We start from the raw sequence: 12,110 nt of genomic DNA on the forward strand, positions 1-12,110 counted from the left end.
CGGGTGCGGAGTTCGAGCGGAACGGCCACTGGGGCCCGGCGTGGTGTTTCCAGGTAGCTCTCTGGACACCAGAATGGGCCAGGGCTCCTCCCGGAGGAAGGGGCGACGCAGGGCGAGGGTGGGCGCCGACGCGCACTCGCCAGGCTCTGCTGGGTCTCGGAGGGGACGCGCGAGCGGGAGAGCGCAGCGCTGGTGGCGAGAACAGGCAGCGGCGGCTGCCGCTGGGGTTTGACAGCTTTGGCTGCGCGGAGTGCGAGGCGCTTTATGGTAATTGCGGTCCTCCACTGGCCTTCTGGGTAGCGAGGGGAGTCTCGGCGCGCGGCTGGGAGAGCCGCCCCCGCCGCCCCCCATCCCCTCGGCTCGGGATCAGCCGGCCGCCCGAGCCGCCGCCGCCGCCCGAGCCGGTCTCTGGCTCGCCCAGGACGCGCGCCCGGGCCGGGTGTGCGCAGCCAACTCGGTCCGAGCGGGGGAGGGGAGGGCAAGGGGCGGGGGGGCGGGAGCCACCCAAGTGGTCCGGGCTCCGGACCCAGAGAGGCGAAACGCGCCCGGCCGGGAATCGATGACGGCTGGGGAAACTCGGGGCAAACCTTTCCTGGGGAATCACCCCTCCGCAACCCCACCGCCGAGGCGCCGCAGCGGAGGGTGAGCGGAGGCTGGGGGAGCTCAAACTTGCGAGAGCTGGAGGCGGCGGCGGCGGGCGGGCGGCTGTCGCCCGAGCGCAGCGCCTGCGGGGGGAGGGGAGGCGGCTGCTGGGAGGGAGGGAGGGAGGGAGGGCGGGCGGGCGGGCGGAGGGAGGGGGAGGAGGAAGAGGAGGGAACCGGGGAGGGGGACGCGTTGGGATCGCGGCGTGCGGCGGCAGACGGAGCCCGGGCTCCCAGCGGCAAGGTGAGGAAGAGCTACGCTCCTCGCTGAACGCGGGCCGAGCTCGGCGGCTGCGGGGGAGACGCGCCGGAGCCCAGACCGCGACCGAGAGCGGGAGCGAGGCGGGCGGCGGCGGAGGGGGAGCCCGCGAGCCGCCGGGCGGGGAGCCCAAGCCGCGCTGTCGCCGCGCAGGGACGACTTGGCCAACACACTCACTTACACACACGCGCGCGCGCGCGCACACACACACACACACACACATACACTCACATACACCCAGCCCGAGCGGGCGCTCGCGGCGATCCGTCAACATGGCGCTGGGGCTCCTGCCCGAGCGCGGGCGGCAGCAGCGGCGGCGCGGGATCTGCTGAGCCCGGCCGAGCCCGGCCCAGCCCCGGGAGCCCGGAGGATCGCGCGGGGCCGTCGCCACCTGCCCGGAGGCTTTGAGCCCGCCCCGCCCCGCCCCCACCCGGCCCAGAGCCCACCCCTCCGCGGGGCCGACCCCGAGGGCAGCCGGCTGGCAGCAGACGGCGAGGGAGACCAGCGAGCGCGGCACCGCGAGCGGGCTGCGGGCAGCCGGGGACGGCAAACTTTGCTGCTCGCCGCGCTTCCCCGGCCCGGCTCCTTCTCCGCTCGCTAACGTCGCCACCCCACTTTCCTCCAACCCCGCACACCTCTCCCCACCCAGCCATCCGCCCCTCGCTCCTCCTCGCCGCCTCGACTCTGCTCGGGGGTTGGGGGGGGAGAGAAAAACTTCAAAGCGCCGGATCGCAGGCTCCCTGCTTACTCCCCGGCCGGGGATTTCAGGTCAGTGCTCGGAACACCTTTCCCCGGGGAGGCCGCGCGAGCGGCGGGCAGGCGGGCGGGCGCGTCGCGGGCTGCAGTCGACCCCCTCCCTCGGGGCCCCCGCCCGCAGCGGGTTGCTCCTCCGACTCTCTCGCGTACCCCGTGGAGCTCGAAGCTTTCGCCTCGCGCTTCCCTTTGGCTGCTTGGCTCGCTTTCGTTTTTATCTCCTAGCTGTAAGTTATTAAAAATGCAGCCAGCCTAAGCGGCCCCGCGTGGGCACCGGGGAGGGAGGGACGCGGCGAGGGGCCTGCCGCCTCCCCGGGGGCTGGGAGGAGAGCAGGGAGTTCGCGGAGTGGAAGTTTGCAGCCTGTGTGTGTCTGTGCGCGGGAGCGCGGTCGCCGCTGAGCGCCGCGAGTCGGGCGCGGGGCGGGGGGAGCGGCTGGGCTGGAAGCTGGGAAGCTCGGCTCGGCGTTAGCTCGCGAGCAGGAAGGGGAGGGCGGCGGGTTCCCGTCTGCTTTCTTTTTCGACTCGGGAAAGAACTGTAAAAACCCCCAGCCGCCGCCGCCTCATCTCGCCTCTCCAGGGGCCGGTCGTTCCTCCTAGTGGAACGACGGCGTGTGCGTGCGCGAGGGTGTGTGGCGGGCGCCCCGGGCCGAGCCGAGCTCGACCTGCCGCCGCCGCCGCCGCGCAACTCGGGAGGGGAGTCCCGGGTTTTTTCTTGGCTTGTCCCAAAGCGCGAATCACGTGGATTAAAAAAAAAAAGAAAGAAAGAAAGAAAAGAAACTACTAGGAAATCGAGCCGAGCGAGGGGTTCCGACTCGGCCCGCCCGCCCGCCAGCCAGGTCAGACGCTTTGTTTTTTTTAAATGTTCTTCTGAAATTATAATCCGCGGTTCCCTCCCTCCCCCACGCCCTCCCCGTCGTTGCGGGTAGGTTTTAAGTTGTGAGCCCCCGGGGGCGGGGGGGGGAATGTGCGGAGGCGGGGGCGGCGGCGGGAAGGGAGGCGCGGTCGGTGGGAGGGGGGGGGCCGAGACCTGGGCCCTCCACTGGGCAGCGGGCAGTCTGGTGGGGAAGCTGTTTGGGCGTGTGCGTGTCTGCGGCCGGAGGAAGTTGGTCTCACTCGGAGGGCGTGCGGCGCAGAGGCTGAGGGCGAAGAGGAACTTGCGCACCCGGGCGCGATCCTCGGCAGAGGCGGGGAGGGCGAGGCGCCGCCGCGCCGCGGGGCCCGCGCTCGGAGCAGGCGGGCCGCGGCGCCGCAGAGCCTCCGCCAACTCGGGGGCTCAGGGCGGCGGCGACGTGCGCCTGCTGTTTACCAAGCGAGCCCTGGGGCGCCGTGTGCGGAGCAGGGCGGCTCAAGGCACGCGTGGTCCCGGCGGGCTTTCCGCCGCTCGCACTTTCGAGTGGGCACTTCCCCGGGTCCCTGAGACGGCGGAGTCTGGCCGCGTGTAGGCCGAGGCCGGGCGAGGCTTAATTTGCTGTTAATGAATCTTTTCCAGAAAGTCCGCGATCTCCAGCTAGAGGCTGTGAGTGCCTGCGCGTGAGGGCGCGCGCCGCCGGCGTCTGAAGGGTGGGGGTGGGGGAATTGAAGAGCGAAGGAAGGGGGGAGGGTTATGTGTATTTAAAAACAAACCTTAAAAAGAAACCAGCGCGCTTCAAATAGGTATTCTCAGTCTGTCTGTGTCTAGACCAGACAGCTCAGGGTTTTAGCTGGTTTTTTTCTTTTTTCTTCTTTTCTTTTTCTTTTCTTTTCTTTTTCTTTTTTTTTTTTTGAGAGGGAGAAGGCGAGGGGAGGGGTAGTGGTATTTGGTGCAAGGGGTAGCCTCTTGTCGAAAAATCCTTAAAAATGGCCTGGAAGTGAAAACAGGGAGGAAATGGCCCACCCCAGAAGGTAGTGGGTGGCGAACGCAGACAGAGTTGGGTATTTCTAGCCATCTGACACTTCCTGTGGCACTGGAAACGGACACCGCGGGCCGAAATCAATCCTTACGAGGTGTTGGATTCGGGTTTGCCAGCGGAATTGCTTGTGTGGAAGGCATTTTAATTGTCGGCCTCGGAGACTTCTGTACGTGGGCACTTGGAGAATACGTTTGCTTCTCGACCCTTCCCACTCCACCCCCGACCTGTTATCTGGTCTGGGCTTTGCAGTGTCGGTTCTCGTGTTTATTTTGGGCACGATTTCACCGCGTGGAGGGACGTTGGCGGGGGGGGGGGCGGGGAAGCTGGCGATGATTAATATGCCGTCCAGGTTTAATGCGAGGCTGGCCTTCAGTGTGCGGGTATCCGCCGCCCCTCGCCAGGATTGCTTGGGGTAGTTAGGGGAGCGCGCGGGGTTCGGGCGCCAGGCACTCGGCAGGCAGGTTGGGGCTGGGGCTCGTACGGCCCCAGCGCTGTCCTTTGAGGCGCTGTCACCAGTAGGTGACTGAGAGTTAATTAGGAAGTGTTCTCCGGATCAATGGGCCGCACAGCTCATTAGCGATTCTCCCCAGCCCTTTGCAGGGCCGGCCGGGCCTCTGCCTCCCACACAGGCCGGGGCCCCGCGGCCCGGGCTTCGGAGAGCGCGGCTGGGAAGTGGGGAGGGACCGGCAGCAAGGGGCGGCGGAGAGGCGAGTGTAACTTCGCCGGGCTGCGCGTTGCGTGCGGCGCCGCGAGGCCCGCGCAACCCGCTCTTTCTTCCTGCTCTCGGTCGCCTCGACTGTGTCTTTAACTCGCTCCTGCTCGCGTCGCTGCCTGGCGGCTCCTCCCCGCCTCCCTCGCCTATCTCTTGTTCTCTAAGCACGACGCTTGTGCTCCCCGCCCAGTTTGGGATTAGACAAGATAAAAATAGGACTGCCCAGCGCGCAGAGCTGTGACTGCCCCGGCAGCCGGGCTGGCGGGAGCGCCGGGGGCCGGGGCCAGGGCCGGCGAGAACCCGCGGTGCGCTCCGGGCGGCCCGCGCCCGTAGGCTCCCACCCCCACCCCGCTGGCGCGGTCACGCTCCCCGGGTTCTGTCCGCCGGGAACCGTGCAAGCAGGGGGACCTGGGCAGGGTCTCCGCGCTCTCGCGGGTGTTGTTGGTGTGCCTGTGATAGATCGGTCTAGACAGGCATGCAGGCTCCCTCCCGGCTGAAGGACGGGAAGGGGGGGGCGGGCCGCGGAGGCGGCGGCAGACTCCCGTGAGCAGCGAGTGAGCGAGCAAGCCTGCGGGCCCTGCGAGCAGGGTGGAGGGAAGGCTGTGAGGATTTCTCTTAACCCTTTAGAGGCAGTGGGGGAGTGCGATGGGGGGGTGGGGGCAAAGATCCTTGTAGAAATTCCTGGAGGCAGAGTAGCCCCCCGGAGGGAGGGGGGCGGGGCGGGAGTCTGGGCCTAGGGTTTTCCTTTCTCTTCTGTGCTTGCACGCTCACATCCTGGTGCATTGGACTCGATTCTTCGACAAACCAAACGCAGCTGCTAGATGATCTAGTTTGACCCAGGACTTCTCAACGGGAGGGAGGCGTGAACACACAGTAGGCACCCTCACTTAAGGAACTGGGTTTAGGAGATGCAGATCTAGACCTCCCAGAGAGAATTCGTGCAGACGATCTAGTAATGGGAAGGCCGGCTCAGAGCTGTAGTGGGGTGGGGCCTCTGACCAAGACTGCTGCAGACGGAAGACCTGAGACTGAAATGCCAGGCCAGTGTGTACAGGTATGCGTTGGAGACAGCAAAGAGGTCTTTGAGTTGTCTGTATAAATAGAGGGCACTTTTAACCATGAACTTGTGGGGAGTTAGAATCAGATATGTGCAAGGAGACAGCTTCTAAACAGGAGTTGGTTAGGGATGTGTACAGGATCGAGCATCCGTATGCACAGACGTGGGGTCGACATTGAGCCTGTCCCAAAAATTTAAACATAACCTCACAGAGAGTGGTCTAGTTCTTTCTAGAGGTTGAAATTGGTGGGTGGGTTATCCTATATATAAATAAGTCATTAGTGAACACACCTCTGTCTCCTTCCCCATTCTCTTCTTTTTAGGGTTTGTGGTCCAGGGGATCCTCTAGTTATATTTAAACTGCAAACCCATGTTGGTCTAGCCTGGGAATGGGCCACATATTAACGGGCAAAGCAAGAATGTAAGTAGTGGGGAGGTGTAGGAGCTAGACAGGAATGTTCAGATTAAGATGTGCGCCTGGGTGACATGTGCTGAGACAAATCAAGACACTTGGTCTCCGATGCCCACATGGAACAAGAGGCACATAAGAGATAAAGAACTGGCCGAGAAGAATGTAAACACGGGTATGCAAATACAGGGACCTGTAGTGATATTCCAAGAGAAAAATCCCAGACTTTGTTGAGCTGGAAACTGGGGCAGAATTTCTGTAAGTGCGTTCCAAAGACAAAAGCCCATTTAAAGGTGTGAAGAGGGTCACTTGGAAACACAAAAAGCATTCATATGCATACATCCATGCTTAGATACACTGGCTGAATGACAAAAACTCCTCCTTGGCGGATGAAGACTTTCCTGCCGGGGGTGAGCAATGTGGGCACGGAAGTGTGGGCCGCCCAACCGCCTTCGTGCACTCACTGGCAGGGAAAAACTGTGTCGTAGGCTGGAAGGAAACTGAGGGCAAAGCGGCCTAGCTAAGGGTGAATGGCCCTTGCTCACCAGTAGAACTTCTGGTTATAATTTCTTCCCTTCTGGGGCAGGGGAGAGGGTATGTGTGGAGTTGGCAGGAGGATCTCTAAGAGATTCTGAGTTCTTGACCTTGAGTGGATGGATGGTGGAGAAAAAAGAAGAGCAGGTCAGGAGGAATAGATAGATGGTGGCCCTGCTCTGAAGTCCTGTTTGCTGATGTGGCTGTCAGCCTGGTGGACTGATAAAGATAGAACCGAAAGAAGTGCGAAGTTCGGCCTCCGGGAGCAATAAAGGGGAGGTATGCTTTCATTTTGGTATGCTTTAATTTTTTTTCTTTTTCTTTTCTGGAGGAGACCTTGCGGGGACGGTCTGTGTAGGGTGGATTAGCAGGCGCCTGTGCGACCCCAGACGCTCACGTAAACTAGGCTAGGGTTTGGTTTGCCCGCGGCGTCGATTTGCCGCGGTCCCTCTTTGTCTGAGCCCAGCCGGGAATTCCAGCTTTTATTGGGAAGACCGCACTCGGGTGGAGCCCGCGCCGGGTCGGGCGGGGCAGGGCTGGGCCGCGCGGTCTGGGCGGGAGGCTTGCAGGCCGCAGTGCCGCCCGAACACCGGGACGGTCCTCAGGAGCGCAAGGCAGCCCTGACAATACCACCTCGGTGGTTTCCTCGAGGGCGCCGGGCCCGGCTGAGCTAGCCAGGCCCGGTGGGGCGGGGTGGGGGACCTCGAGGGTCCACTTCGGCCTCCGAGCCCCACCCCTCCCTCCCGCTGGCCCCACCCCTCCCCCCGCCAGCCCGAGGCCGAAAGGAGCTCAGAAGGCCCTTTGTTAGGCCCCAGGGTCACACCCGTGCCCTGGGGGCCGCAGAGGGGCGGGAGAGCGGTGCTCTCGGCGAGAAAGGACCTTATCCTTGCTCGGAGGCCTCGGCCGCCCGCTCACACGGTTCGGGGAGGGGAGGCCGAGGCCGGCCAAGGCCCGCCCCAGCTGCTTTGCCAGTGTGTATGGCCCACAGGATTCCGTCTGTTTGCAAAGCAGGCCGCGCTGCTGGGGCCTAGGTGGCGGCGGTGGGGTTGAGAAGCTGCGGGGGCAGAAGTGGACAGCCTCCTTGGGCCGCCCCGGTGGTAGCCCGGCCGCCTTCGTCGCGAGCACTTGGCCCGAGACTTCCCCCGACCACCAGCCCGGCCCCGCCCCCCAACGTGTTCCTCTGGAAGGGATATCTGACTTTGTGTTGGATGGGAATTAATGAACGATGCTTTTCCGTGATATTTCTGTAGAAGGTCCCCTTTTCCCCCACAGGCTCATCTGTGCCTGTCCTCAGTCGAGGGTCTCGGAAATGGGGGTCCCTCACTTGGTTAATTTTTAGAGCCATGTCTCCCCAAGCCAACCATCCCCGCTCAGCACCCACGGGCTCGGCTCCCCGTGATTAGACTAACGGGGAAGTCCGCTAGAAGATCCTGACAGCATAAAATATAATTTGTGATCTAAAAGACAGTTTCCAGTATAATCTCATTATGCACCACAGACTCCCGGTGTTATTTTGTGGAAGGCGGACAATGATCAATTTACATTGACCCGGGGCTGGGCGAGCTTTTAGATGGTAATTGCCATATTGATTTGCATGCAAAAAGGAGACCTGCTAAAATTAAAGACCGGAAGCTAAATTAAACTAAATTTATTGTCTAGGTGCAAACCAGAGAAACTACTGGGGGAGGGGGTGAGTCAGGTCGGGGTGCCAGGGCCAGAGCAGGTGAAAGTCCCAGAGAGCTTCCAGAGGTCACAGATTTGGGAGCGATCTTTGCCCTTGTGATTTCATGTGAGGAGGGGGACTTGTTTAGGGTATGGGGACTCAGCGGGAAAAAGTTATAAACAGTCACCATTGCATTGAAGGCACTGGGGTCTTTTAATGCTAATAGTAACTGGCGAAGGGGAGGAGAGGTTTATAGGGTTATAGGGGTCTTCCTGCACCATTTCCGGCAAGCCCCTATTTCTATTGTTCTACCCGAGCGCTCGCAATCGTGCCAGGGACACCCAAAACTCTTAAAACTAAAGAGTTTTAAAAAAAAAAGCCCGCGGCCCTGCCCGCCCCATTCCCACCCCTTCCCCCTGCGTAAGTTCTTTCGGAGCGCGCGCGAGTGTGGGGCGCACTGCACGCGCGCCGCGGGCAGGCGGGGACCGTTGGGCGGCTGCCGGAGTTCCTCCCCGGACGCAGCAGCCCCGCGCTCGGCCGGACGCCGATCGCTTCGGGGAGCCGCCGCTCCAGGTGGCTCCAGGTGGCTCAAGGTGTGTGTGTGGGGGGGGCTGCCGGGCCCGCTGTCTCGCGGTGCCGGGGCGGGGGTCGCCTCCCCGGAGGTTTGGAAGGGCCTGCTCCGAGCTAGGGGCGGGGGGTGGGGAGGGGTGGGGGAGGGCGGAGGCTGGAAACCCTGCCCTGATCGCCAACGCCGGAAAGTTTAAAAAAGAGAGAGAGGGAGAGAGAGAGAGAGAGAAAGCCACTGGCCGGGAGCCAGGGGCGGCCGGGCGGCGGGGGCGTGTTCGGCTGGCTAGTCGGGTGAGGACCCGGCGCCGCCATTGCCTCGATCCCTCCCGCTGCCGAGGCCTTTGCCGGCCCAGTCGCTCCTGGAGACATTTCGCACATTCGGAGCCCCGGCCTCTTGGAGGAGCCACGGGCTCGGCCCCGGGAAGCCCGCAGGGGCAGCCGACCGTGCGGTGCCCCTGCCCTTCACGGTCGCCACCGAGCCGAGCGGGAGATGGCCCTGTGAGCCTGGGTCGTCGGGTGTGGAGAGTTCCCGGAGCATCCGAAAGCCTGGGGCAGATCTGGAAATTGGGGATGGGCAGGGTGGCGATGTTAGGCCCCGACCGCCGCTTCTGGGATGAGAAGTTGGAGAAATGAAAGATAATCCAGTCCCTACCTCGTCTCAGAAGGCTTGGCCTTTTGTGGGGATAACTCCCCCCCCCCGGGGGGTGGGGGAGTCCAGTAGGGCCTGGCGTCTTAGGATGCACTTCCCTCATAATTTCCTCCCCCACCCCATTTTGGTCCTTGGGGTTTTTCTTTAAAACCCTAGGAAGGGAGTAGGCACTCTTTCCAAAGGGCTTTTGCTCTATCTAGATAATTTGATTTATTGCTTTATGTGGCAAAACTAGGGTGGCAGGCCCAGCCCCAGTACCAGGAGTCAGCACTTTATTACAGGGCCCTGAGAGTAGCGACCCACCAACCCCTGCCTATTTTGGGCTCCTGGAGGAAGGGAGAGTGGAGCTTTGTTGGAAGCCCTGACCTCACACCAGGGTATTCCAGGGTAGGGAGATGTGTAGGAAGTCTCGGGAAATTGGGAAAGACTTCAAGTGGACTAAGAGATTACTGGTTGTAGGAGAAACTGGTTTCTGGTCTCCTTGTTGACTAAGTTATATGTTACATCAACGCTTTCCTCTTAGCCTGCCTTCGAGGACAAGGGCTAAGAAGCTTTCCGAAATTCTTGGGGCTTTCAAATGGCACAATTAGACCAATAATTGGCTCCTCTCCGCAACTCCAGGACTGAGTTTGACCGTGGCCCATTTTTACTAGCTGTGTGACCTTGGGGGCAAGTTATTTATGGCCTCTGAGCCTCAGTAAGTTTCTTCATTTGTAAGACTGGGAATAATTATCCACCTTTAGGATCAAAGAAGACTACTTGGCACATAGTAGGCCCTGAGGATTTAGGGATTGCTTTGAATGACTGATCAGGTTCCTATAGGTTGCGCCTCCGTTCCCCACTGCCCCCCCCGCCCCCCCCCCCGCCCTCCCGAGACCTGCCTAGGCCAGTGTCCGGGGAACGACGCAGGTTAAATTCGCCTCCGAGGATATTCCTCTGGTCTGCCTTCATGGGCTCCTCTTTTGTTTTGTTGCAGTTCTTCGCATTCTGCGCTCTAAAGGGTTCCATATGAAAGGGCTTGGATTCCCCCCCGCCCCAAGTGGGGTCATTATATGGCTAGGAATTGATTCCAGAACCGGGCATCTAGGTGCTCTTTGGCAAGCCTGCCCGTCCTTCTTTCAGGGGAGAGAGGAACTAGTGGCTGGAGAGGCGAGACCTGGTTGGAAGAGGTGAGGGGGTGGCCTGCTGCAGAGGCCAGAGGTGCTGTGGTTTGTTTGATAGGGATTAAGTCCGGATGTTACGAGGTCTCACTGTGGTTTTCAATAAAGTCTGCCAGGGATTGCTTCTTTTTTTATATCGATATGTATTTTAAAAAATTACCAGCATGAGAAGAAAACCAGACCTGTATGGATCCAGGCCGGTAGTAAGCTACTGTGATCAGGTTTCCTACTCGACTCCCAGAGGGGAAGTCAGCGTTTGATTGAAGCTACACTTGGTTCTTGACTCTCAGGGGATGCCTGCTCTGAAACAGGAGCCCTCCCTTTCTCTCCTCCACTCTCCCCTCCTCCTCCCTCTTTTTCCCTTCTTCCCCTAAAAGCCTTTGTGCTGAAAGAGCTTCAGTAGGCACGAATCCCTGGTCCCTCTCTAAAGAATGCCTCCCAGCCTTTGCTGACATTGTTTTGTGAACAGTGGGTTTTACCAGGCCAGCAGTTTTCCCCGCATCTTAGCTCACTATTTTAGAGGTAGAGTATGGCCAGGATGCGCCTGACTGCCATGATTTCCACACCGTAGAGCCGGGGCCTTGCCTGTAATCTGAAGACACCTTAACCTTTGCCCCAGATGCTTCCAGAAAGGGTGAAGGTGGGGAGAGCAAGGCCAGGGGTCGTTGTTGAGGGTCTGTTTGTTTTTCTCCGGCAACAGAGGCAGAGGGTGGAGAAGGGGCCGAGTCAGAGAGGAGGGACGGTCCAGCTTTGGGTCTGATTTAAAACGTGGTCTAATTGGAGAAGCTCTTAGGCACTCAACAGTTCTGTACAAATGCAAACTTGAAATAGCTCTAGGCCTACGTCATTTAGGACAGAATAAATGAAGTACAGAAATGTCCAAACTATGCAAATCCTGGAGTTGTCTGCCCTCCCATAAACACATGACAAGTGCCAAGGCATTTCCAGTCAAAACAGCCATGGAACCAGCAGCCTCCATCCTTTGTATTTATTATTTTATTAACAGCATTTTACACAGCAGTTAACAAGCAGAGCCCTGCCTGCTTTGCGCCCTGTCTCTCTCGGCCGACCAGGGGGAAAACTGGATGGTTGGCGGTGGGGAGGAGTGGTCTTTAAAGGAGCCCGCTAGCTGGAGGAGTCTCTGCAGATGGGTAAGGAAAAGTAGCATTTCTTTCTCCTGGCCTGGAAGAGAAGACGGAGAAGACAGCGCAAGTGAGCCTTTGGAGGAAGAGAATCCCCTCTCCCTTCTCAAGAGGAAAGTTGCACAGATGTGGTTATGTCTGGTCTCTGCTGGGATTCCAGAAGGTGAAACAGTTATCATTTCGGGATCCTCTCTGCCCATCAGTTACTGGCGATTTTCACAGAATAAGTATTTGTCTGCTGTCCTGAGTCTATATCCTGGTGGAAAGTTTGTAACGAAAAGCAATGCCTTTCTTAAGTCATAAAATGAGCCTTGTATGATTATTTAATTAAAATCTATTTAAGGACCGATTAGGCGTGTAATTTGCGCTAATAATGACGATTATGGAAATGTTCGACTTAACCAAAAATCATAAAGGAGACATTTTGATCAGTGGGGCGGCCAGTAAGTATTCAGGGAGTTGAACCATTTTTGAGGCGCCAGAGGCGGCGGGCGGCGGAAAGCGCGGAGCCGCCTGGCCTCTGCGCCCCGACCCCAAGCCCCAAGCCCAGCCCCGGGGGCTTTGCCGAGCAGAGAAAGCGACCCCGGGAGCGTGAACCACCTCTCTTCCCAGCCGAGGAAGTGGGGGAGGGGTGCCTCCCCCCAGCCACCAGGAGGGGCAAACTCTGGGAGAGGG

General features: G+C 60.0%; 1 protein-coding gene across 8 annotated transcripts in view; it reads left to right on the forward strand.

Moving 5' to 3' along the window:
* The first annotated feature begins 833 nt into the window (after positions 1-833).
* The window catches only part of BCOR (BCL6 corepressor), a 44,976-nt gene continuing 33,699 nt past the window's right edge, over positions 834-12,110 (forward strand). For 3 of the 8 annotated variants that reach the window (XM_028113414.2, XM_028113413.2, XM_028113417.2), the window contains exon 1: positions 1,341-1,668. The gene's annotated coding sequence lies outside the window, so the exon portion shown is untranslated. Of the gene's footprint in view, positions 886-1,339; positions 1,669-2,285; positions 2,490-3,005; positions 3,170-12,110 lie in introns of those variants that run through there. The other 5 variants (XM_028113408.2, XM_028113407.2, XM_028113415.2 and 2 more) reach the window with 5 other exon arrangements.

The sequence above is a fragment of the Eumetopias jubatus genome, unplaced genomic scaffold, assembly GCF_037043125.1.
Source record: "Eumetopias jubatus isolate StellerSeaLion01/CBP00866 unplaced genomic scaffold, mEumJub1_p1.0 scaffold_11, whole genome shotgun sequence".
NCBI lineage: Eukaryota > Metazoa > Chordata > Mammalia > Carnivora > Otariidae > Eumetopias > Eumetopias jubatus.